The sequence below is a fragment of the Onychostoma macrolepis genome, chromosome 08, assembly GCF_012432095.1.
Source record: "Onychostoma macrolepis isolate SWU-2019 chromosome 08, ASM1243209v1, whole genome shotgun sequence".
Classification (NCBI taxonomy): domain Eukaryota; kingdom Metazoa; phylum Chordata; class Actinopteri; order Cypriniformes; family Cyprinidae; genus Onychostoma; species Onychostoma macrolepis.
The window spans coordinates 17,394,351-17,418,350 of NC_081162.1; the positions used below are offsets into that span (position 1 = coordinate 17,394,351).

Sequence of the window (24,000 nt, forward strand, 5' to 3'; positions counted from 1 at the left end):
CTTCAGGAACAGTGTACAATACTTAAGGTCTTTCGCTTACCACAAAGGTGATGTTGAGTTCATTGGCTTGTTAAACTTAAGGCGGCTTCTGATGAATGATATTTATTCCAACCATTGATATCGAAGCCATTAAGCCTCATAGACACTTTCATTTGCCTTAATGGAATTGCTTGCTAATTACGGCCAAGTAGCGAGGTGCAGCAGCCATGAGAGAGGCTGCTGTAGATCTCCAGATAAGTCTGAGATAAAGAAGTGATGTCGCAACAACAGGGTCTGGTGGCGGCGGAGGGGTGTTGTTGGTTCAGACTGAAAGAGCTTAAATTTTTGTGACATATCCGAATTTCCTCGGGGAGAGGGAGGGGTGAGGACTGAACAGGTTAGAGCCCTTATTTCCTCAGGATGTGCTGCCACTATCTATCGAGTGAGCTGAATATGGCTTCCAGGGCACAATTTAATTGCACAGACCTCAATTAAACTGCACAGACCTGAGAGAATGGAGAGAGAGAGAGAGAGAGGAATGGAGAGCATGCTGTTACGAGTGCACTAAAGTGCCATAAGAGGGTTGGTGAGAGGATCCATTAGAATTCTTCTATCCATGTAGTTCAGCTCTCATGTCAGCTGCACTGTACTTTTACACAGCACACCATTGTTCTTGTGCTGTATCTTATCTCTAATTGAATGTGATTTTCGCCTCAAAATTTCCACCTGAGGTTTGTGCCCTTTGTGGGAGAGATTCGACGAGAAGGCTCTGCGTTAAAAGAGAAAATGAGGGAGAAAGTTAAGCATGAGAATCCCACAGACACTGAGTAGTGAGTAAGGCTGGGTATTGACACAGATTTTGCACTTCGATTCACAAGTTTGGTATTTGATTCATATAGATTTATATCAAAAACGGTATATAAATTTATCTCAGGGAAAAACAGCTAATGCTGTAAACTATAGAGGGAACCCTGTCATGTGTCACATTAGTATTAGGCTAATGGTTACAATTTACAACTCATTTGCATACAAACATTTAAATTGTTTTTGTAGTAAATTTTTAGTGGCATCTACTCCAATTTGTTTTTGGAAATATGATTATTTAAATGGTGACTTTTCATAACACATTAAATATTGAAGAACAGGTTAATTAAAAATACAAAGTTCTGTCATGAAACAAGCAATGGGTTCTAACTGAACTGATATAATCATATCATTCTTAACATGGTGCAGTTGATTGGTTTCTTTTCTCATCAGCAGTAAATGAGATTGCTGCTCAACATTCAAATATTTCATGTAGCAGTTGCAGCGCGCTTCAGAAACCCTGCACCTTCCCCAGCTCCACCTCTTTGTGACTCATTGACTTTCTGTGGTCATTAAAAATCACATGGCACTTCTCGTAAAGAGTAGAGGTGTTACCCAGCGTCCTGGCCAAATTCCCTCCACTGGCTCTCGTCAATCACGGCCTCCTAATAATCCCCATCCACTGAATCTCTCTCTCAATCTCTCTCTCTTCTCTCCTCTCCTCTCCACCTGTAGCTGGTGTGTGGTGAGCGCACTGGCTCCGTTGTGTACTGTGGTGGCTGCCTTCGCACCATCCAGATTGATGCTGCACACTGGTGGTGGTTGAGGAGAGAAGATCACTAATATCAGAAAGGAGACTGGCACATCTTCTAGTTATGCAGAGGTCACACAGATTCGACCGCAATTTCAAAAGAAGTGACTTTGTCTGTTTTTGAAGCAATTGATAGCAAAATTTTGGAATAAACAGTACAGCACCTTAAATCGTCAACCTGCTATCTTGACACACTTCCCACATCTTTTTTCCCACAACTGTTTAGAAGCAGATCTCTTAGAAGTGGTGAACATCTCACTTCTTTCTGGGACTTTTCCAAACTCCCTGAAAACTGTAGTCGTTAAGCCCCTTCTGAAAAAGCGCAATCTTGATAACACAATGTTGAGCAACTATAGACCATGTAGGATCAGAACGAGTCAGACAAAACTAAGATTCGATCAGAACATCGAAACATGAGGAGCCGAAATTCCGGAGAGGCCCAAGAAAACAGGACATCATAAATCAGATTCCTAAGCGCCATGAGTCTGGAGCAAGCCTTACCAACAAGCCTCTCTTACAGAACAGCTCACAACATTAAGACAAAAGAATACTCATTGACCAGTACAATGCCGGAAGGAGATGGCCATCACATGTGTTCCACAAGAAAAATCACAAGCTTCTTTAGATTGACTTTTCCCCCACACATAGAAGACAAAGAACCAGACTGAAATTCCTCTGTCCAAAGAACATGTCTTTTGGTCTCCACAGAACTACACAGAGACTTTCTTTTTCATATGCACATAAAACCATCCTAAAAGGACATTGCTAGGCATAACACTATATTATGTATGTAACCCACACATTAGACTATCATGTTTTAAGCACATATTATGTATGTCTTTTTAATAACTATTGGATGACTTTAAGGTATTCGTGTTTGATATGTACGAGCTTGACAATTCTAGCTTGAAACGTTTCTTCCAATTGATTCTTTTTCAAATGTATCATATTCTGGTTATAGAAATCACATCCAAGTGTATACTTTGCAAGAGTGTGTAAAATTCGGACCATGTGACTGATAACATGCTGATTTATGATGGAAGGAACAACCCTAGCTAAGATAATAGCCTATCTAATTGGTCAAGACACCAGATGGGATGTGTCCAAAAGCCAAGTTTAAAACCTCAGGACACCATCAATTCTTCCCTTCTCCCTTCTTCCCTTCTCCCCTTCTTCTCGCTACCGCGTTTTGACGCTGTTTTAGCGCTCTTTGAGCGTGCTCTGGCCTACAGGCCAGTTGCTACTTAACACCACGATGAGAAGAAAAACCACCTAGTCTCATTATATTCTTTCTTTCTCTTTTATTTTAGTTTATTTTCCGTTGCGAGTTTCGTGTTCTCAGTTTAAGTTTTGCCACCACGCCTTGTCTCCGAGTTCAACTCGAGCCTGTGACCGCCTCAAAACTTCAACCAGACCAACTCCGCATCCTCAGCCAACGCCCAAGACATCCCTTCAACGACTACTGAACTTCCAGCCAATCACCAACTCGGGAAACCCCTTTCCTGCAACGACGATGACGACAAAAGGGAATCCCTGTAACACAAAGGCAACGCAAGCAAGTACCTCCAGGTCTAACTGAACTGGCGCATTTAATATAAATTTTAGCCTCATTGAGAAACTCAATGCGAGGGTTAATTACGTGATTGATGGTTGTTCAGGTCTATGTGATAGCACATATTGCTATAAACTTGGGATTTCTCATTCTCATTCTCTAAACTCATCCTTTCTCTCTTTCTGCAACGTATGAATGTGTGACTGCTTGTGTTCATGGGTTAGATTAGTTTATGTCTTAGGTTTATATAAATAAAGTCGTATTTATATTTAAAAGAGAAGTATCTTGTGTTTTGTGCTTACAAGTTAATGTCTTAATCTGCCGATCTTGTTACTGTGCTTATTAATAGTGTTTTCACTATATTTTGGATTTTAATATCCAGTGCAGAGTTGATGTTATACGGCTCGTTCAGTGAATCGCTGCCGACTCAGTGATCAGCCGCAGAACAGTGATTCTGTTCAAATTCCCTATAAAATCATAAATGATTCCCTTTGAGCTAAATTAAATTATATTTATGTATCAAACCCTACAACCAATATCAAATCTTCCTTTCATAGGTAAGATTATTGAAAAGGTAGTTTTTAATCAGCTGAACAACTACTTAAACTCAAATGGACACCTGGACAATTTTCAATCTGGTTTCTGAGCGCATCACAGTACAGAGACAGCGCTTAAGATAATAAATGATATTTGCTTCGATTCTGATTCTGGCAAAATATCAGTGCTGGTACTACTAGATCTTAGTGCTGCGTTTGACACTGTTGATCATAACATACTTTTAGAGAGACTGGAAAACTGGGTCAGGCTTTCTGGGATGGTACTCAAATGGTTCGGGTCATACTTAGAAGGGAGAAGTTATTATGTGAGTATAGGAGAGCATAAGTCCAAGTAGACGTCCATGACATGCGGAGTCCCACAAGGCTCAATTCTTGCACCACTCTTGTTTAGCCTGTATATGCTCCCACTAAGTCAAATAATGAGAGAGAACCAAATTGCCTGTCACAGCTATGCTGATGATACCCAGATTTACCTAGCCTTCTCTCCAAATGACTAGCCTCATTGACTCCCTCTGCCAATGCATTGATGAAATTAACAGTTGGATGTGCCAGAACTTTCTTCAGTTAAACAAGGAGAAGTCATTGCATTTGGAAACAAAGATGAAGTTCTCAAGGTGAATGCATACCTTGACTCTAGGGGTCAAACAACTAAAAATCAAGTCAAAAATCTTGGGGTGATTTCTGGAGACAGACCTTAGTTTTAGTAGTCATGTCAAAGCAGTAACTAAATCAGCATACTATCATCTCAAAAACATTGCAAGAATTAGATGTTTTGTGTCCAGTCAAGACTTGGAGAAACTTGTTGCCTTTATCACCAGCAGGGTGGACTATTGTAATGGTCTCCTCACCGGCCTTCCAAAGAAGACCATTAGACAGCTGCAGCTCATCCAGAACGCTGCTGCCAGGATTCTGACTAGAACCAGAAAATCTGAGCATATCACATCAGTCCTCAGGTCCTTACACTGGCTTCCAGTTACATTTAGGATTGATTTTAAAGTACTTTTACTCATTTATAAATCACTCAATGGCCTAGGACCTAAATACATTGCAGATATGCTCACAGAATATAAACCTAACAGACCACTCAGATCATTAGGATCAAGTCAGTTAGAAATGCCAAGGGTTCACACAAAACAAGGGGAGTCCGCTTTTAGCTATTATGCCGCCCGCAGTTGGAACCAGCTTCCAGATGAGATCAGATGTGCTAAAACATTAGCCACATTTAAATCCAGACACACAACTCATCTGATTAGCTCTGCATTTATTAAATGAGCACTGTGCTACGTCCGAACTGATTGCACTGTATAATCATTTTCTGTTCTTAACTGTTTTAAATTTTAAAATAAATTTTTATATAGTTTTATTTTTTTTAAATTCCTTGTTTTTATTGTTGTGATTTATTATTATTATTTTTAATGACTATTTCACGTCCTTTTATGCAAAGCACTTTGAATTACCACTGTGTATGAAATGTGCTATATAAATAAACTTGCCTTGCCTATTCTGCCAAGATCAAACACATTAACATTGCTGTGTATATCACCATGCTAAACTCTCAGAGAGTTGTCATGACAGAAGTACAATTAATATGTATTATAGTGCCTGTATTAAGCAAAAAGCTCCTTGCTGGTGTTATATTTTCTAGTTTACTAACGAGCTGTGGTGATTTGAATGGCCTTTCTAAGATATATGTAATGTTACATATTGTTTGCAAGCTACATTATTGGCGTCATTATACGTTTCACATTTAAGTTGTAGCTTATCTTTCAACATACCTTCTTATTAGGGCTGCACAATTAATCGAATTTCTAATCGCGATTACGATTATGGATGCCACGATTACATAATCGTTCAAAGCCGCGATTACAAAGATAAATAATTAAAAGTGCCCACTTGCATTATTCTGTGTGCTTAAGAGGTGTTTGCAGCGCAGCGTTTAACAAACTCGAACACACTAGATCAAAAGCGGAACAAAATAGCAGTACTCGTTTGAACGGACCTTTTATCCGCTCGCCTCAAAAGAAAACAGCGCAGCGCGAGCTCAGAGCGTATGGTTTATTACAGTAACCAGACGCGATCACGCGCTAAACAACGCTGTGAAATCCAGTAAGAAGCATTCAAGTTCAGCGCAAGAGTTCTCCAGTACAAATCACCTCTCTTTAATTTAAACTAGTTTAAAGCCAAATAAATCGAAGCTGTTATTCTCATCAACACTGATGCAGAAAACAGCAGAAACCGTGCAACAACGATCCAGTTAGAAGACGTTTCAATCCACAAATCACCCACATTTACTATAGTTTTACTGTAGTAACACTAACAATGGTACAGTGGCAGAAAAGTAGGATATTCATATTGATTATTATTATATTATTAATATACTAAATATGTTAAAGGAGTAATGGAATATAATTACATTATTTTGTTAATTATTCTATCAGTTGATGTGGATTTGTAATTGACTGAATGTCTTTAGGCTACTGTTTTTTTAATGCAAACACCATAGAAACCATGGTTAGGCTACTTTTTTACCATGGTAATGAGGTGCTGTACTTTTGGTTATGTATAAATAAATGAAGCTGTTACAGTTTTCACAATGGTACTGTTAAATGTACATCTGCATCCCAACTCAAGCTCCTGCTACTCTGAACTCAAGCTCCTGTTCTAATGTGCATTTCTAAGAGACATGTAATGTTACATATTGTTTGCAAGCTACATTATTGGCGTCATTATACGTTTCACATTTAAGTTGTAGCTTATCTTTCAACATACCTTCTTATTAGGGCTGCACAATTAATCAATTTCTAATCGCGATTACGATTATGGATGCCACGATTACATAATCGTTCAAAGCCGCGATTACAAAGATAAATAATTAAAAGTGCCCACTTGCATTATTCTGTGTGCTTAAGAGGTGTTTGCAGCGCAGCGTTTAACAAACTCGAACACACTAGATCAAAAGCGGAACAAAATAGCAGTACTGCTTGAACGGACCTTTTATCCGCTCGCCTCAAAAGAAAACAGCGCAGCGCGAGCTCAGAGCGTATGGTTTATTACAGTAACCAGACGCGATCACGCTAAACAACGCTGTGAAATCCAGTAAGAAGCATTCAAGTTCAGCGCAAGAGTTCTCCAGTACAAATCACCTCTCTTTAATTTAAACTAGTTTAAAGCCAAATAAATCGAAGCTGTTATTCTCATCAACACTGATGCAGAAAACAGCAGAAACCGTGCAACAACGATCCAGTTAGAAGACGTTTCAATCCACAAATCACCCACATTTACTATAGTTTTACTGTAGTAACACTAACAATGGTACAGTGGCAGAAAAGTAGGATATTCATATTGATTATTATTATATTATTAATATACTAAATATGTTAAAGGAGTAATGGAATATAATTACATTATTTTGTTAATTATTCTATCAGTTGATGTGGATTTGTAATTGACTGAATGTCTTTAGGCTACTGTTTTTTTAATGCAAACACCATAGAAACCATGGTTAGGCTACTTTTTTACCATGGTAATGAGGTGCTGTACTTTTGGTTATGTATAAATAAATGAAGCTGTTACAGTTTTCACAATGGTACTGTTAAATGTACATCTGCATCCCAACTCAAGCTCCTGCTACTCTGAACTCAAGCTCCTGTTCTAATGTGCATTTCTAAGAGACAAAACTTGTAATATTACATGTTCAGTGCTACCAAATCAGGTGCTGGTGCCACTGCTCTCGAATGTTAATCTGGAGCCCTGATAATATAAATTGTACTGTAAAATGTTACTGTAATTTGAAATTTCGTCTGTTTAATTGTAAATGAAAGCTTTAGTAAACCATTTTTTTCCATAAAAAATTAAACCATAATTTTACCTTTTTTCGTTTAAAGAAGAAACCAAACCAATGTAAGTTAAGTCGTGACGTGTTGTCAAGTATGGTGACCCATACTCGAAATGGTGCTCTGCATTTAACCCATCCAAGTGCACACACACAGCAGTGAGTAGTGAACAAGTGCACAAACACACACACGCATGCACGCACACACACACGCACACAGCAGTGGGCAGCCTTGGGAGGGGTTCGGTGCCTTGCTCAAGAGCACCTTAGTCATGGTATCGAAGGTGGAGAGAGTGCTGTTCATTCACAATCCCCACCTTCAATTCCTGCCGGCGCGAGAATCGAACCAGCAACCTGCAGGTTACAAGCCCGACTCCCTAACCATTAGGCCACGACTACCCCGTGTTGATATTTGAGGCTCAATGCTTTAGGAAAGCAATAAAAGTTCAGGAAGAGTGTTTTCAGCCTTTTTTTAAATATATATTTTATATAAAAATATGGCATGCAGCTTCAAACAATACAATAGCATAAATCTGTTCAAAATAATTGTTATTAATAATCGCAATTACAATCTCAATGGAATAATCGACAATTATGATTTTTGTCATAATCATGCAGCCCTACTTATGTTCATTCATGTTTACTTTGTGCTATAACTAGTAATTTCTAGCGATTATCGCCGATTTGATTGCACAGATACTATTTAAACTAAACTGAGCTAGACAATGACATCTCTGAATTCAATAATGAAATGCCTTTAACTGAAAATTGAGTGTTTAATCTTATCATTATACATTACTGACACTCTATCCTCCAATTTGATACTGTTAAGTGCTTTGACACAATCTGTATTGTAAAAGCGCTATATAAATAAAGGTGACTTGACTTGACTAATAAAGAGGAAGAGATGATTGCTTCGTGTGCGCTCTGTGCTGCTGCTTTGCCTGATTTGAGGCAGTTAAAGCGATGCCGATGTGCAACTTCACATTAAAGAGCACCAAAACATTATTTATTGTCTTAATTTCATAAAAACTACAACATTTTAAAATCGAGACTGTTAGATATCAAAATTAAAGGATTAGTTCACTTTCAAATTAAAATGTCCTGATAATTTACTCAACCCCATGTCATCCAAGATGTTTATGTATTTCTTTCTTTAGTCGAAAAGAAATTTAAGGTTTTTGATGAAAACATTCCAGGATTTTTCTCCATATAGTGAACTTCAATGGACTCCAAACGGTTGAAGGTCAAAATTACAGTTTCAGTGCAGCTTCAAAGGGCTATAAACGATACCAGACGATGAATAAGGGTCTTATCTAGCGAAATGATTGGTCATTTAAAAAAAATTATAATAATTTATATGCTTGTAACACAGTTCGTAGAACGGGAAGGAGGAGGCAGGAACCGGCAAACATTTAAAGACTTTAATAAATAAAATAAACAAACATAAAAGTAAAGCGGTAGCCCCTCACGGACTGTCAACTGCCGCACACAAAACACAAAATAAAGTCCAGGCCTGGTTCTCTCTCGTCTCTTCGTTCCTCCTTTTATCCTTCCGGAGCTCCTCCGTGGGACTTGAGACCGGTGAGTGGCGCAGGTGTCGCTCATTATCATTAAACTCCACCGGCCTCACTCCGCTCCCACGGCTCTCGGCCCCGCCCCACTTGTTACAATGCTTTATGAACACAAATGCTCGCCTTGCTCTGTTCCGCGATGCGCATTCATGACTTCACGTAATATGTAATTACGTTGAAAAGGTCACGCTTGAGAGGTTTGTGTCGCCTCCATGTCCTCCATCTGCCCAATTTCTTCCTGTGTGTATTCTGGTTCAAAAAGGTAGGGCAGGGCGAAAAACTCCATCTCTTCTCCTCCAAGTTCAAAATCGTCCGACATCGTTGTTTTACCTTTTAACTCCCTTTTTTTGTAAAGGGCGTTTGACTTAGTATTTGCATGTTCAACTTGTAAACACTGGCTCGGTACTTCCACCTACGTCAAGTGTTACCTTTTCAATGTAATTACGTATTACGTGAAGTCATGAACACGCATTGCAGAACAGAGCAAGGCAAGCATTTGTGTTTATAAAGCATATACATTATTTTATTTTTTAAAATGACTTCGCTAGATAAGATCCTTATTCATAGTCTGGTATCGTTTATAGCCATTTGAAGCTGCACTGAAACTGTAATTTTGACCTTCAACCGTTTGGAGTCCATTGAAGTTCACTATATGGAGAAAAATCCTGGAATGTTTTTATTTAATTTCTTTTCGACTGAAGAAAGAAATACATAAACATCTTGGATGACATGGGGGTGAGTAAATTATCAGGAAATTTTAATTTGAAAGTGAACTAATCCTTTAACAAAGCATATTGCAATTTATTGGATGGAAGGTGCACTACAAAAAAAAAGCTTTTGTTCATGCGTCAGCTAAAAACAGCTGAAAGATTGAGTCTTCAGTTAAAATCGAGAAATCAATATTTTCAACCCATCCCTAATAGTGAGATGCCTATAGCCGCTTAGTAATAAAATCGAAATAAATTTCTGATCATCCTCCATAACACGGTGGTTATTTACACCTCATATCATATGTAAAAACTTGTGTTACCACGGCAACAACTGACGCATTTGAATTGCATTCCAAAGAGATCTGTTATCAGCCCCGCAGTGGAAAACGAAATCGTATCCGTGCTGACTGGCCCGGATCGGCATGGCACGGAACGGTTACGCAAAGAGAACTGTTCGGCCCGATAGTGGAAAAGCGGCTTTTGTAGGTCAGTGGCAGGAGAACATGCTATGAAACCCACAATGAAGTGAGGGAAGTGGGCATCTGTGCCAAACCCTGTGTATTTAATTAGCACCGTTGCCTGAAAAGGAGGAAGTCCAGAGAGAGAGCAGGGGGTTTCTGGCTGGTCCGACAGCTCAGTCATTCTCAGCTGGCTCAAATGAAAGCAATGAAAAGCAAGTGACATTCAAGCCTGGAGATATAGAGCAGATGGTCCAGGGAGAGGCCAAGACAAGGAACTCGTGTCCAGGATGTGGAATGATGATGTTATCTCATTATATAACTCTAGTGAACAGGAAAAATGCCTACAAAACCTGAGTTTGACCTTACAAGAGCTGTTGTTCATTCTAAACTCGTAGTATCAGCAATGTTCAGCTAATACATCCCTACCTGAGGGCCTTCGCGAACTTAAACTCTCAGCTCGGTCTGGCGGAATCTGTGTGAGTCCCAGGCCGAGTCTATTTACTCGCTCTTCTTCTGGCAGATCTGTTTAACACAGCAGCACATGCTAGGCTCTGACGGATACTGATGACTGTAGTATTCATAGACATTGTAACCTAAATGCCCTAAAATATATCTAGTGCAGGTAGACAACTAAGATGGATTCACCATCTGGGGTCTTCAATAGAGATCAAAAAGAGCAGACCAATACTATAGTAGTTAGACCTATAGCTACCCTCAATTGATTAGGTAAACTAGCATTTAGAAAAGGTAAAGGCAGATAGCACATAATGGATGAAGGAAAGTGAAATGTTTTGATGTGATGACACATTGTGGGTCATTTGCATTTGATTGGAATGGCAGGCTATTTAAATCAAGTCATGAAGCCTTGTTTGTTCCTGGCCACTTAACATACGGATCATAAAGGAGTCTTTTTGCTTTGTCTGTCTCTGATGTTAATGTGTCTTTCTATTTTTTTTTTCTTTTTCTTTTTTTTTCGGGGATACTGGTGTTGACTTAATTTCTCACAGCATGAAACAGATGAAAGACATATGTAAATTAGCACTGTTCTGAAACAAAGCGAACATAAACACTATTTTGCCCTATATATAATGTTCAACATATTGTACATGTGACTCATGTTCCATTTCATTTCCAGCGTTTAAGCATTATGTATGGTTGACAGAAGCAAAAGTGATTGCAAAGAAACATTTAATAATTCACAGTGCTTTAAATAATTTAAAGAAGTTTAGTATTGCAAAAGACGTGATTATAAGCAAAACATATCTGTTGACTTGTTTATCAGACATAACTGACAGATGGTGATTTCACCATTCCAAAGATACATACAACCTTAACCATGGGTTTATTCCAGTTGCTATGTTTTCTCATGTGATATAAAACCAGTGAAGCAAGTTATAAAGAAAAATTTGTTAGTTATTCATAAAATGTTATGCCAAAAAAAAAAAAAAAGAACTATGCCGAAAGATGAACAAAAGACAAAAGTCACATTGGTGCTTGAAATTCATTCATTCTTTAATAATGCTGCTGTGCTTTTTAGTGCTGAAAGAGTATTTCAATTCTGATATATAACATTCATAGAATGAGAGAAGTACTTCCTGACGCTCAGAAACGTGCTCATAGCAATGCAGTGAGGGATTTCAAATGTTTCCAAAAACATGACCCACCACCCTCCCTGCTAGTTTTTACATAATCATCCTGACACCCCTGTTCTTCATCCACCTTTCATTTATGTAATCTCATAAAAATATATATTTAAACTCATACCCCTCCCTTCAGCTCTCCTGGAATGCACTGTTGCCTTGGAAACTAAATTCCCCACAAGTATTATAACATGCCTAGAGCCAGAGTTGTTATGACTTCTTTTATTTATATATATATTTATTTATGTTTTTATGTTATAGTATTTTTGTATTAATATTTTTAAAATGACAAACTTAATTTTTCAAGTTTGGACCAAACTTTCATTTGGCTCTTTACAGAATATAGGAAGCTTCAAAGCTGTAGACTCTGAAGTGAGAGAATTTCTCTGTTCACATGACTGTCCAATTCCAGACAAGTAATGAAACAAAGATTTAATGCTTTAATTCTTGTAAACAGGAGACTAGCTACTCTATAATTCTTTGAGGTTTTCAGTTCCATGATATAGATGAATGATGTCGATTTGCAGTATGAAGCAGAGCCCTTTACTCTCTGCATGCCTTAAGCGCTGGGGGCAGACTGGCATAAGCTGAGCCTCAGGCGCAGGGGCAGGCTGGCATGAGGTGATTTCAGCAATGTGGTTTAATGAGGTCGCACTGAGATATAGTAAAATAATATCCCCCTTGACAGTGCTAAGACTTTAAGTGTGTATGCGCACTGTAAAAAAAAAAAAAAGAATTCTCAAATTTTGTTGTATAAACTTAAACTTAAAACGACAAGTTGAGAAAACTCAAAAATCTGCTGAAGCTGGTTGCATTAATTTTAAGTTGGCTCAACTTTTTTTTTTTTCTTCTTTTTTTATCACAGTGCAGGATGTTCAATCTCTGAACATTTAGAGCAACACTGGCTGTATAACTTTCAGATTTTGTATGTCCATAGGGAGTTGGTTCTAATGCATGATTACTTTTAAACTTCAATTTATTCAAGAAACCTGAAAAAATGTACCACATATTCAAAAAATGTTAAGCAGCAGTTTACTTCATCATCAATAATAATAATAATAAGAAATGTTTCTTGAGCACCAAATCTGCATATTAGAATGATTTCTGAATCATTCTGTATCATGTGACACTGGAATAATGATGCTTAATTCAGCTTTGCAGTCATAGAAATAAATCACACTTTATAACATGTTAATAAAATAGAAAAGTTATTTTCTATTGTAATAATATTTCCACAGTATTTCTGATTATACTGTTTTTGGTCAAATAAATGCAGCCTTGATGAGCAGAAGAGACTTCAGACCTTTTGAATAGGTTCTAAATTTGAAATAAATCTAAAAGGTTCTAAATATTACACTGTAAGATTATTTGTATTACAAATAGCAACTAAAAAGTAAGCATTTACATATACGAACAACTTTCAGATGTACAAATGTTAATAAATATTGAATTTGTTGGCTTAACAGGTTGATTTTTCTACATGAATATGGACATAAGAGTTTAATGTAACAAAGGTCAGTATATATATTTCCACCTAAATATAGTTTTATTTTATTGAGATGTGTTTAATGTAGGGGTGGGGTTTAGAGTGGATCTATAATAGAAGTTATTTTGTATGTCTCCCTTATTAGACACCCAAATCAGGTCTTGCAGTCTCTACTAATGAGCTGATGATTTGAATCAGGTGTGTTTGTATGAGGGAGACATACAAAATGTGCAGGGCAGGGGGTCCTCCAGGACAGGTTTGGGAACCACTGATCTATATGATTCAAAATATCTAGATTGTCTGTGGAACTGCTATAGATGCTGTATGGTTTACATGCTATCATACATTTTTGTGGATAATCATACATGCAAAAATGTATGTGTGAATTTTACATATGAATACTAATGAGTTCAGGCTGAGAGTTCAGATAGTAAATATGGGAACCGTAATAGCCATAACACATCTGATGTAATTTCCAATATGAGGTCTGTTTCATGAATTTCATTATGTCAAGCGCTTTAAGCTATTGGATCCATGAAGTCCCAAGAAGTGAGCAAAGTAATGGACTCTTTGTGAAAGTATTCACCGTGGAAACAACAGCACTTGACCAGCTCTATCACCTGCCTGTTTGTTTCCTAACAGTGTGCATCTGTCGCGAGCGTTTTGTCATTTTCAATGCAAAGGTTTTCTTTAAATCTACACAGGCGTTGTTGACATTTCCATCAGAGATGTTGACACCTGGAGAAAACGAACTGTGTTGACAGATGACCGTGTAATTGAGATCATTATGATTTCCGCAGTGGAAGAAGTGCATGCGAGACCCCTCCATCTTGAACTGACTGCATCTCTCGGTCTGACAAAATCATAACAGAATTGTTTCATTTCTCTGCGAGTCCATAAAATAAATTTGCGCTAATAATTCTTTTCCATCTCCGTCGCTCCACACCTTTTTGCTTATTACTGCTCTCTCTCTCTCTCTTCTATTTGTGCTCATGCCCTTCCTCACACAATTTAATATTTTCTGAAATGCATTAAGGAAACAACAGCGAGGTTTAATCTAAATAAATTGCTCCCAGTTGGAACGCACTCATAATGGCAGGCAATAATCTCGCCGTCTGTAGAGAGAAAATGAAGAATGTAAATACCCTCCCTGCTGCATGTTCGTCTTTTTTGTCATCACAAAACAATGTGCTTGGCTCAAGCTCCTCTACAACTGAACCTGCTGAGAGTTTGCAAAACCATATTACTTTCATGAGGGGGCAATGTACCCTGCAAGGGCACACTTAGAGACGCACCAGAATTATTGCCGCCGGCTTCCAGATGAGCTTACTAACATGACAGCCCCACAGAATGCCATATTGTTGTTACTTAACCGGCTCCAATCCCATAATATCCTCAGTTGTCGAGGGTGCAGCATCCAAGTTCTGCGTATCTCATCTTCTTCATAGAAGTCTGCCCTGGATTCAGAAGGCTATGGTTAAATTCATCTATTGGTGCAATTATGCAAGGGATTTGCACGGTTTAAAAATATGCTCGATTTGTACTTGTTTTTTTCCCCTTCGGAGACTTTTAATTGCACTCATGAATATTTCTGACGCACACTTACAAAGCGTTTGGCTTTTTTAAGTGAAAATGTTTTCCTTTTTCGTTTGTTTTAGCTGAAGCGAGCAAAAGAGGTCACATTTAAAAACAAGAAACTGATCTCTCTGAAGAAAAGCTTTGTAATTATATATAGATGTAATTTTAGACACCACTTTGACACTGTCAGGTCAAAGCTTATGGCTTTACATACAAAGTAAGATGTCTGTGAATAAAATAGTTTTGTTTTGAGTGCTTTGTTTGCTTAGCGGCTGCAGTTTAGTGCATCACAGAAGTTTGATTTTTTTTTTTTTTTTTTGACATAAAGCCTGTTTAAAAGTTTCCCAATATGTTCAAGTGAGTTTTTATTTATTTATTTAAGTGAGTTTATTTTGACACTTCCACCAAACCTTCAAAACACTGATAAGTTCGGCCTTGTTAGTTTGATCCTGACAGTGCTACAAATTAAGGTCGAAAAGGTTTCGAGAACACTTGCATCTGTTTCTTCTGTTTTTGGATGTACAGTATCACATCCAGCTTTTTGCAATCTTTTTTCTTTTTAGGTGTGTGTGCTTATTAACAATTTCTGATCTGTTTTGGTTTCGTAGGAGATCTCTACAAGGGGCCAAGCAGGTTTTTTCTGGGTGCACACAGTGTGCATATAATATATGCAGAGATTGAGTGTTGCTCTAGCTGTCTTCTTCCAGCCTGCTGAGTTTCCTGCAGGGCAGACTACAGTGTTTCAAAGCAGGTATAAACACACAGATGTCAAACTGTTCAGCTTTCCCTTCTCAAACTGCTATTGACTTACACTTAATGAGACTCATGCTGAGGCTTATGCAAGATCCCAAAGACAGTCAAAATGCCAAACCAGGTAAAGACTATTGTATGTTTATTATTGCTAGGCACTTGTTGCTAGGCAACTGGAATAGTTGTATTGTGTCGTGTTGCTGTTGAAGTGTGTGTTAGATAGAGGGTTGTAGTTCCCAACCTCTTGCCCTCCATCATAAGGTGCCTGTGTCCAACCTAATGGTTGCAGTTCATTCAAAACACCTGGTAAAAACACAGCACTCTCCCCCTACAATTTCACAACATCAAAAACAGCAGGCTGAAACCACAGATCAGCTAAATAGTTTATCAGTGGGAAAGAGCACAAATTCTGAGCAGATACTGAAAGTGCAGGGTTTAAGAGTTGGCTGCTCTGATCCTTAGTTGACTACAGAGCTCACTGCTACTTACATGCTCAATTTGTCCTCCATTATGGCTTTTCTGGGTCTCGCCAGAGCTGCCGCAGATTTCTCAGCTGCCCTTTGGGCTGGTTCAGATTCAGCTCCCACTCTCGGTCTAAAGCAGTTGAGTCTTTATAAACCATTTCTCTTATACAACACTGTAAAGTGCCTTCACACAAAACAGACCTATTTGAAAAGTTTTTTTCAAACCTGAAGAAATATTCTGGGTTCAGCTCAATCAACAGCATCTGTGGCATAATGATGAATACAATTAGCGTTCACGCACTTACAGTGGAAGTAAATGGAAACAGAAATGTGAAGCTTATACAGTTACATTAATTCTTCTGATTTGAGCTTTAAAGATATTTTAATAAATTCTAGATTCATTTTAAGGATGTAGATTTTGCGTTGTCACAGGGGCAACAGAAAATTGTATGTCTAGTGGTCGATCCGATATATGAGGCCGATATATTGGCCGATATTTGAAATTTAATTGAGTAGTTGATAACTTTTTCTATTTGGCCAATGTGTTCAAGGCAGGACTTTTATTTTGACAGCACCGAGAACTGCAGCACCTGAGCACACAGCGCTCACGTTCTCCCTCTTAATAGAGTGGGGGAACTATGATGTCACTTTGTAGGCGAAAACCCGGAAGCGAGTTAGCATTTTAGCACTTCCGGTTCCATCGTCTTAGAGTCAATGGGTTTTTTGAATGGGATTTTGGTTAAATCCCTAAAATAAGGTCCGTGGTTCACACAAGCTCAAGATACTTTCACGTTTTATTCTACGACATAAAACACACCAGTCACACCACACTCATGATTTTTTTAAATTGTTAGGTTTCTTAAAAAAGACGGTTGCTAACAAATTGCTAAATGGCACTACAGGCGCTGTCGGAGACATTAAACGTCATCACGCCAAACAGTATATCAATTTAGTATTTTGCAGTTGTAGTATAATTTATGATACAATTAATTTTAGGATAACCAATGAATAGTTTACAGCATTTTATATTGTTGTTTGACAATGTTTTTTTTAGTGGTGGGCCGTTATCGGCGTTAACGTGCTGCGTTAACGTGAGACTCTTATCGGGCGATAAAAAAAATATTGCCGTTAATCTATTCTCAAAGTTGGGTTGGGAGCTGGGTCTATACTACGCAAGCTATGATGACTTTCACCTTGATATTTTAGCGCAGATGTGTAGGGGGCGAGAACGAGTCTTCGAACCTGTGTGTATGAGTGCTAACATGGATGCAGCTATGAAGCCGCCGGGTTTGCTTCAGGGAAAGTTTATTTTTAAGAAGCTTCCCAATGGAGTCATTTCTGTCTCTACGTTACAGCGGAGTTCCGCCCCGGTTCGCACACACACACACACACACACACACACACAAACGTAAGCGCACACACAAGTGAGCACACTCCCACTCCTATTTGTAAATATTAAGCCGCAAAACGTCTATTTAAATATGACTTCTGTGCGTCTCTGTGTTAATGTATGGCGCAGACGCGCGGGTTTGTTCACTACTCATACAGAAGACCACATGACGCTTGCGGTGATATTAACGTCTGTCGTCTCACTAAATGAGGACATAAATACATGAACAACATCTCCAGAACTGCTCTGAGAGTCACTTCATGAGCGTTTCATTTGAGAAAAACTATCCTCACGGCAACCCGTCAAAATAAAAGTTCGGTTTCACTTGAAGACATTGGGCAGAACGTAATAGGCTACTACTACTAAAACTATTAAAACCTTATCTTTAAGGAATAATCATACAATGTCTTCAATGTTATTATCAATATTAAATTCTTGATGACTGCTAGTTGTTTACTTATCTACTTGGCAGAATTCAAATGAGCCATTTTAATCTAGATTAATCTAGATTAATTCCAAGATTACATTGAGATTAATCTAGATTAAAAAAATTAATCTATGCCCACCACTAGTTTTTTTGCTTTGCCCCGAAATGCGACACATGTCTTCGGAGGGAAGAAGCTTGTTTTATCGTTTACTGATGCGGAGACTCTGGGTTCGTACCACAAGGTAAATTCATATTATGATTATTACATGTAAACACCACATTTACTGGCTTTACGTGGTGAAAGTGAAACTTTAATGATGCATAGTGCTTAAAGCCACGTTAAAATTAAATGTGTAAGGCCGCATGAAGTTGTTAGAAAGAGATTGTAGAAGCAAGGATAAAATAATATTTTGTGTACCCAACCTAACAAAATGATAGCTGAAATGTGGTACTTTGTTCACTAAAATAAGTTTAATCTTACCATATGCAAAGACTCGCTAACTCTGCTGTTATTTAAAAGATTAAATACGCGGGGATACGTTTTTAATTAAAATATTCATATTAATCAAGGATATATTGACTTTCAATGCACCTTATTTCGAAATGTACAGAAATAAGTGCTTTAAATGTCCTTTAGTTATGATTATTTCATTTATTCACTATACTATTTATTACTAATGTCTCATTTCAGTTTTATTTTGGCTCTACTTTTGTATTTATTCCAGTTTATATGAAAAGGTTCATGTAGTGTGGATTCAAATTCATATACAGAGTAAATACGTTTCACTGAACATGTTTAAAATAAGTTTGAAACAGTTCTCGAGAGCGCGGTGGTGGTGACGTTGAAAGTGAGCGACCGTGGTGCTGTAGTTCGTTTATAGCCTAAGTTTAGCTTTTCAGTTCTGGCGCTTTTATTTAGGCTTCAAAATTCATCAAAGTTATATTATTTTGTGAAGATTATCTTGATGGACAAAACGTGTAAGTTTCATGAACTATGATTGAACACAGAGCTTATTTTTTGCGATTATCCAAAAGCTTATGGAAAAATCCCATTGGCTTTTTGTCGAAGGAACCAGTTTCATGCTAACCGCCGATCCGCCTACAAAGTGACGTCATAGTTCCCCCACTCTATTGTTTGCTGTCACAGTTGTTTTTATTAGGGATAGATGTCTGTCTAATAAAAAGACAGAATGTTAAACAAAGGAATTAAAACGTATACAACAAACCATTATAACAATTGCTTTATTAGTTATTAGAGCTATTAGTAATAGAAAGGCAAATATAATACTTTCTCGTTTACCATCAGCATTCAGTAAATACGTATTATTTAACCAGATCTTTGAGTGCCTAATAAACATTTAATTTCACAAACCTTGCAGAATAAGTTGGATCGAACGTGTCAGTTGCGTTGTCTATGCAGGGTCAGAAAGCTCTCAGATTTCATAAAAAAAATATCATAATTTGTGTTCCAAAGACAAATGAAGGTCTTACGGGTTTGGAATTAAATGAAAGTGAGTAATTAATGACAGAATTTAAATTTTGGGGTGAACTATCCCTTTAACTATTTCAAGTGTGAAAAAAGGCACTAAAAATAATGTTTACGGACTAGACCCATTCTCTTCCGTTGGTATTCACACTGAACACATAGGCTTGAGCACTAGCGTGGGCATATGATATGCTTTATATATGTGTGACTGGTCTATAAGTAACGTGACTGGAACCTACCGATCTATATTTTGAAGTTCAAGAACATTTGATTGTATTCAGATCAATTTGATGTTCTCTATGAAAATTTAATCATGTTGACCATTTAAAGTTGAATACCATCTATACTGATGGAAATGTAAGTCAAGTTCATGCTCTATTAAACCATTATTTTTTTCTGTTGGACTGTCTGCATTGCTTATATTGGCAAGTTCCAATGAGGAAATACAGGCTGCATGGGAGGCAAGTAAGTAAATATGACAGTTTCTGTTTGCTCTGTAGTTGTTGCTTGGGTAACTGCGAAGATGCTTTGACACTTAAATTTTGTTCAATTGTCATATTGTCATCAGTTGGTGCTGTGTGGGTCACATGGCATCGTAGGGATACAATAATAGCTATTAACTCAATAAATATGTGTCACTGCTGAAACACTCGCTGTCTTTTGTTAAATTCTGTGGGAATGTAAAAGCCTTGACATTTCCCTCTGTTTATTTTGAAACGGCACGTTTGAAAAACAAACACATTTATAATAAATTGATTTGCAGCTGAGAGGAGAAAATGTACATTTTACAAAACTAACCTCTCCATGATCCAGCACTGATGGTGTTTGGCGGCATTAGGAAGAACCCTTGTGCATCTGCTTCCTGTTTATGCTGTTACTCAGCAATTCTGGAGTCAAAAGTCTGGCGGAAATTCAATGCATCAGCGTATAGATCTCTGAATGCTGCTGGCTGTTGTGTGAATGATGTCCAGCCATTTGTAGAATTACAATTTTGGGTCAGATAAACATGGCGCTTCTTAGTGAGTCAATGCCTTGGGCAATAATTGCAGATTAAAAGTTTGAAACCTATTTGCAGTCTCAGTAGGAACAGGTATACCCGTCTAGAGTTGGTGTTAGAATCTTTATGTGAAAAGTCCCCTTCTCGGTTTAGAGTTAAAAACAGAATATATTCAAACAGCTTTAAGATGATTATTTCTGGTCGGCTCATTGTGGATGATCCTAAGGGAAAGAACAGGTTTTTGTGTTGTCCTTTAGCCAAAGGGAATGTGTGTACCATGTTATTCAAATGCAGACAAGATTAAGCAAAGCCAAATATATCACAAGGGCTAAATGAAGATATAAGAGTAAATCTTGACATGCTGACAGATTCTAACTTAACTAATCAGTTTAAGATCTCTTTTAGAGTCCTCCAAAGGAAAGTCTAGAGGAAGATGATTTAGTTGACAGGCTTTGTGTTACAATTAGGACTCTCATAAAACAAAACAAAAAATGCAGCTATTGAACATCAAAAACCGTGAAGTGATAATTCTGAGCTACTGGAGGATTTTGAGAGCAGATTGTGCATATTCAAGCGATCAGTTTTGAACAACTTCTCATGACTCAGTCCTCTCTGAGTCAATGTCACTCCCCCTCCCTGTTCTTTAAGTGTCTCTGGCTCTGATTTTCTAAGATCGCAAATAAGAGGTACTAATTTGCTTGTGCAGACTAACAAACTACGTCTATGCTGCATAGGCGTATTGCAGTTGATTTACTTTATTAATAATAATTGGGGAATAGGCACAAATATGTCAGACGTAATCATTTTTAACTGAAGATTTTGCATTATTAACCAGCAATACTTGGGTTTAATATCAACTTGGGTTTGCTATACATTTTTGTCATGGTTTTTATAAACACAAAGTTTTGAGTAAACTATGGCCTCTGTTTTTTTCCTCTCTCTTTTTCTTGCATGGCAACCAGGCTGCACCGTACATGAACGATGTGATCTTTGAAAGCACTGAGTCATTGATATTCTCGTCTCTGAGGGCAAATTCATTTTGATTGGCAGGTCAGAGCTGTCTTTTGCAGCATGGGAGCAGAAAGAGCTGAGCTGAGTCAGGGCTGTCCTCTCACAGGACTTCACAGGGTTGACTGACAACAGTAACCTCTCCAGCAGAATCTTAATCCCACACAATGCTGAAATACACATCTGTTTTATTTTATTTTATTTTTTTTTTGCACATTTAGTGTAAAAAGTGCTACACTTTTTTCTATTTTTTATTTTATTTTAATTTTTTTACTAATGACACAAAAACACACTAAAAGACCTGTTGCTGCTTCTGCAAAGTAATATCTGTGGGACTTGCCATGCATTTTTATAAGAAATAGTGTCATTCAGTAAATTGGTGTTTGTTGGTTTGCGGGTGTGTAATTTGCTGGTGCGTGTTCAGTATCATTAAAGTCTAGTTTTGCTTTGTTCGGACAAATTACTAATGTGTTTTCCTGCTTTCTTAGCACTCTGGTAACTGCCTGTATTAAAGTCAGACCACATAAAAAGATGTCTTTTTATGCAGCGACATACAAAGCTTATTATACAACAACTATGAGATCTTATGAAAGGCTTCACTGAGTTCACTTTGATGAAGCCTCAGAAGAACAGTGTATATGAGTCTCTCATGATTTGTATTAGTCAAACAAATATATATTCTTGTTGTAATTGTAAAATCGATATTTTCAGGCTCGTAATTTTGTCCATGTCGATTTTTTTTAATCAATTTTAATTCTCTTTAATTCTGATTTTTTTTTAAATTGCTCCTTTTTTTCTTAAATCTGTACTCACAATAATTAAATTTGACTAGGTTAACATAAAGTCCTGAGTTTAAATAAAATAAGGAACATAAATGGTGCTTGTGCAAGTTATGTAATGTGAGATCAGAGGGCACTTCTGATCAGTTTCATAATCGACACTGTAAAAAATGATTCTTGCCCTCAGCAAATATTGCTGTTTATACTGTATAATCAGATTTTACTAAAAACATTTTGTGCTTTGCTTAATTTTAAGATATATATGTTTATATATTTATGTGGTGATAGATGGTGTTGCATTGGAACACTAACCTGAAAAGTGAAACATAATAAATGGAGAGAAATATTAAAATGATTAATCGCGATTAAAATAAAAGGTTTTGTTTGCATAATATGAGTGTGTACTGTGTATATTTATTATGTGTATATATACAGGTGCATCTCAATAAATTAGAATGTCGTGGAAAAGTTATCATTTATGTCAGTAATTCAACTCAAATTGTGAAACTCGTGTATTAAATAAATTCAATGCACACAGACTGAAGTAGTTTAAGTCTTTGGTTCTTTTAATTGTGAATATTTTGGCTCACATTTAACAAAAACCCACCGATTCACTATCTCAACAAATTAGAATACTTCATAAGACCAATAAAAAAATCATTTTAGGGGAATTGTTGGCCTTTTGGAAAGTATGTTCATTTACTGTATATGTACTCAATACTTGGTAGGGGCTCCTTTTGCTTTAATTACTGCCTCAATTCGGCGTGGCATGGAAGTGATCAGTTTGTGGCACTGCTGAGGTGGTATGGAAGCCCAGGTTTCTTTGACAGTGGCCTTCAGCTCATCTGCATTTTTTGGTCTCTTGTTTCTCATTTTCCTCTTGACAGTACCCCATAGATTCTCTATGGGGTTCAGGTCTGGTGAGTTTGCTGGCCAGTCAAGCACACCAACACCATGGTCATTTAACCAACTTTTGGTGCTTTTGGCAGTGTGGGCAGGTGCCAAATCCTGCTGGAAAATGAAATCAGCATCTTTCTGGTCAGCAGAAGGAAGCATGAAGTGCTCCAAAATGTCTTGGTAAACGGGTGCAGTGACTTTGGTTTTCAAAAAACACAATGGACCAACACCAGCAGATGACATTGCACCCCAAATCATCACAGACTGTGGAAACTTAACACTGGACTTCAAGCAACTCGGGCTATGAGCTTCTTCACCCTTCCTCCAGACCCTAGGACCTTGGTTTCCAAATGAAATACAAAACTTGCTCTCATCTGAAAAGAGGACTTTGGACCACTGGCAACAGTCCAGTTCTTCTCCTTAGCTCAGGTAAGACACCTCTGACGTTGTCTGTGGTTCAGGAGTGGCTTAACAAGAGGAATACGACAACTGAAGCCAAATTCCTTGACACGTCTGTGTGTGGTGGCTCTTGATGCCTTGACCCCAGCCTCAGTCCATTCCTTGTGAAGTTCACCCAAATTCTTGAATCGATTTTGCTTGACAATCCTCATAAGGCTACGGTTCTCTGGGTTGGTTGTGCATCTTTTTCTTCCACACTTTTTCCTTCCACTCAACTTTCTGTTAACATGCTTGGATACAGCACTCTGTGAACAGCCAGCTTCTTTGGCAATGAATGTTTGTGGCTTACCCTCCTTGTGAAGGGTGTCAATGACTACGTTTACATGGACATACTCCTATTTTAATACAATTAAGACAAT

At 37.7% G+C, this 24,000-nt stretch overlaps 1 long non-coding RNA gene across 4 annotated transcripts in view; it reads left to right on the forward strand.

The window, feature by feature from the left end:
- LOC131545451 (uncharacterized) overlaps window positions 1-24,000 on the forward strand; it is a 65,496-nt gene that overhangs the window by 28,010 nt on the left and 13,486 nt on the right. For 3 of the 4 annotated variants that reach the window (XR_009272433.1, XR_009272431.1, XR_009272434.1), the window contains exon 3: window positions 15,593-15,735. The exons of the other annotated variant lie outside the window; for it this stretch is intronic. This is a non-coding gene — a long non-coding RNA (uncharacterized LOC131545451). The remainder of the gene's footprint in view (window positions 1-15,592; window positions 15,736-24,000) is intronic. 4 annotated transcript variants of the gene reach the window in all.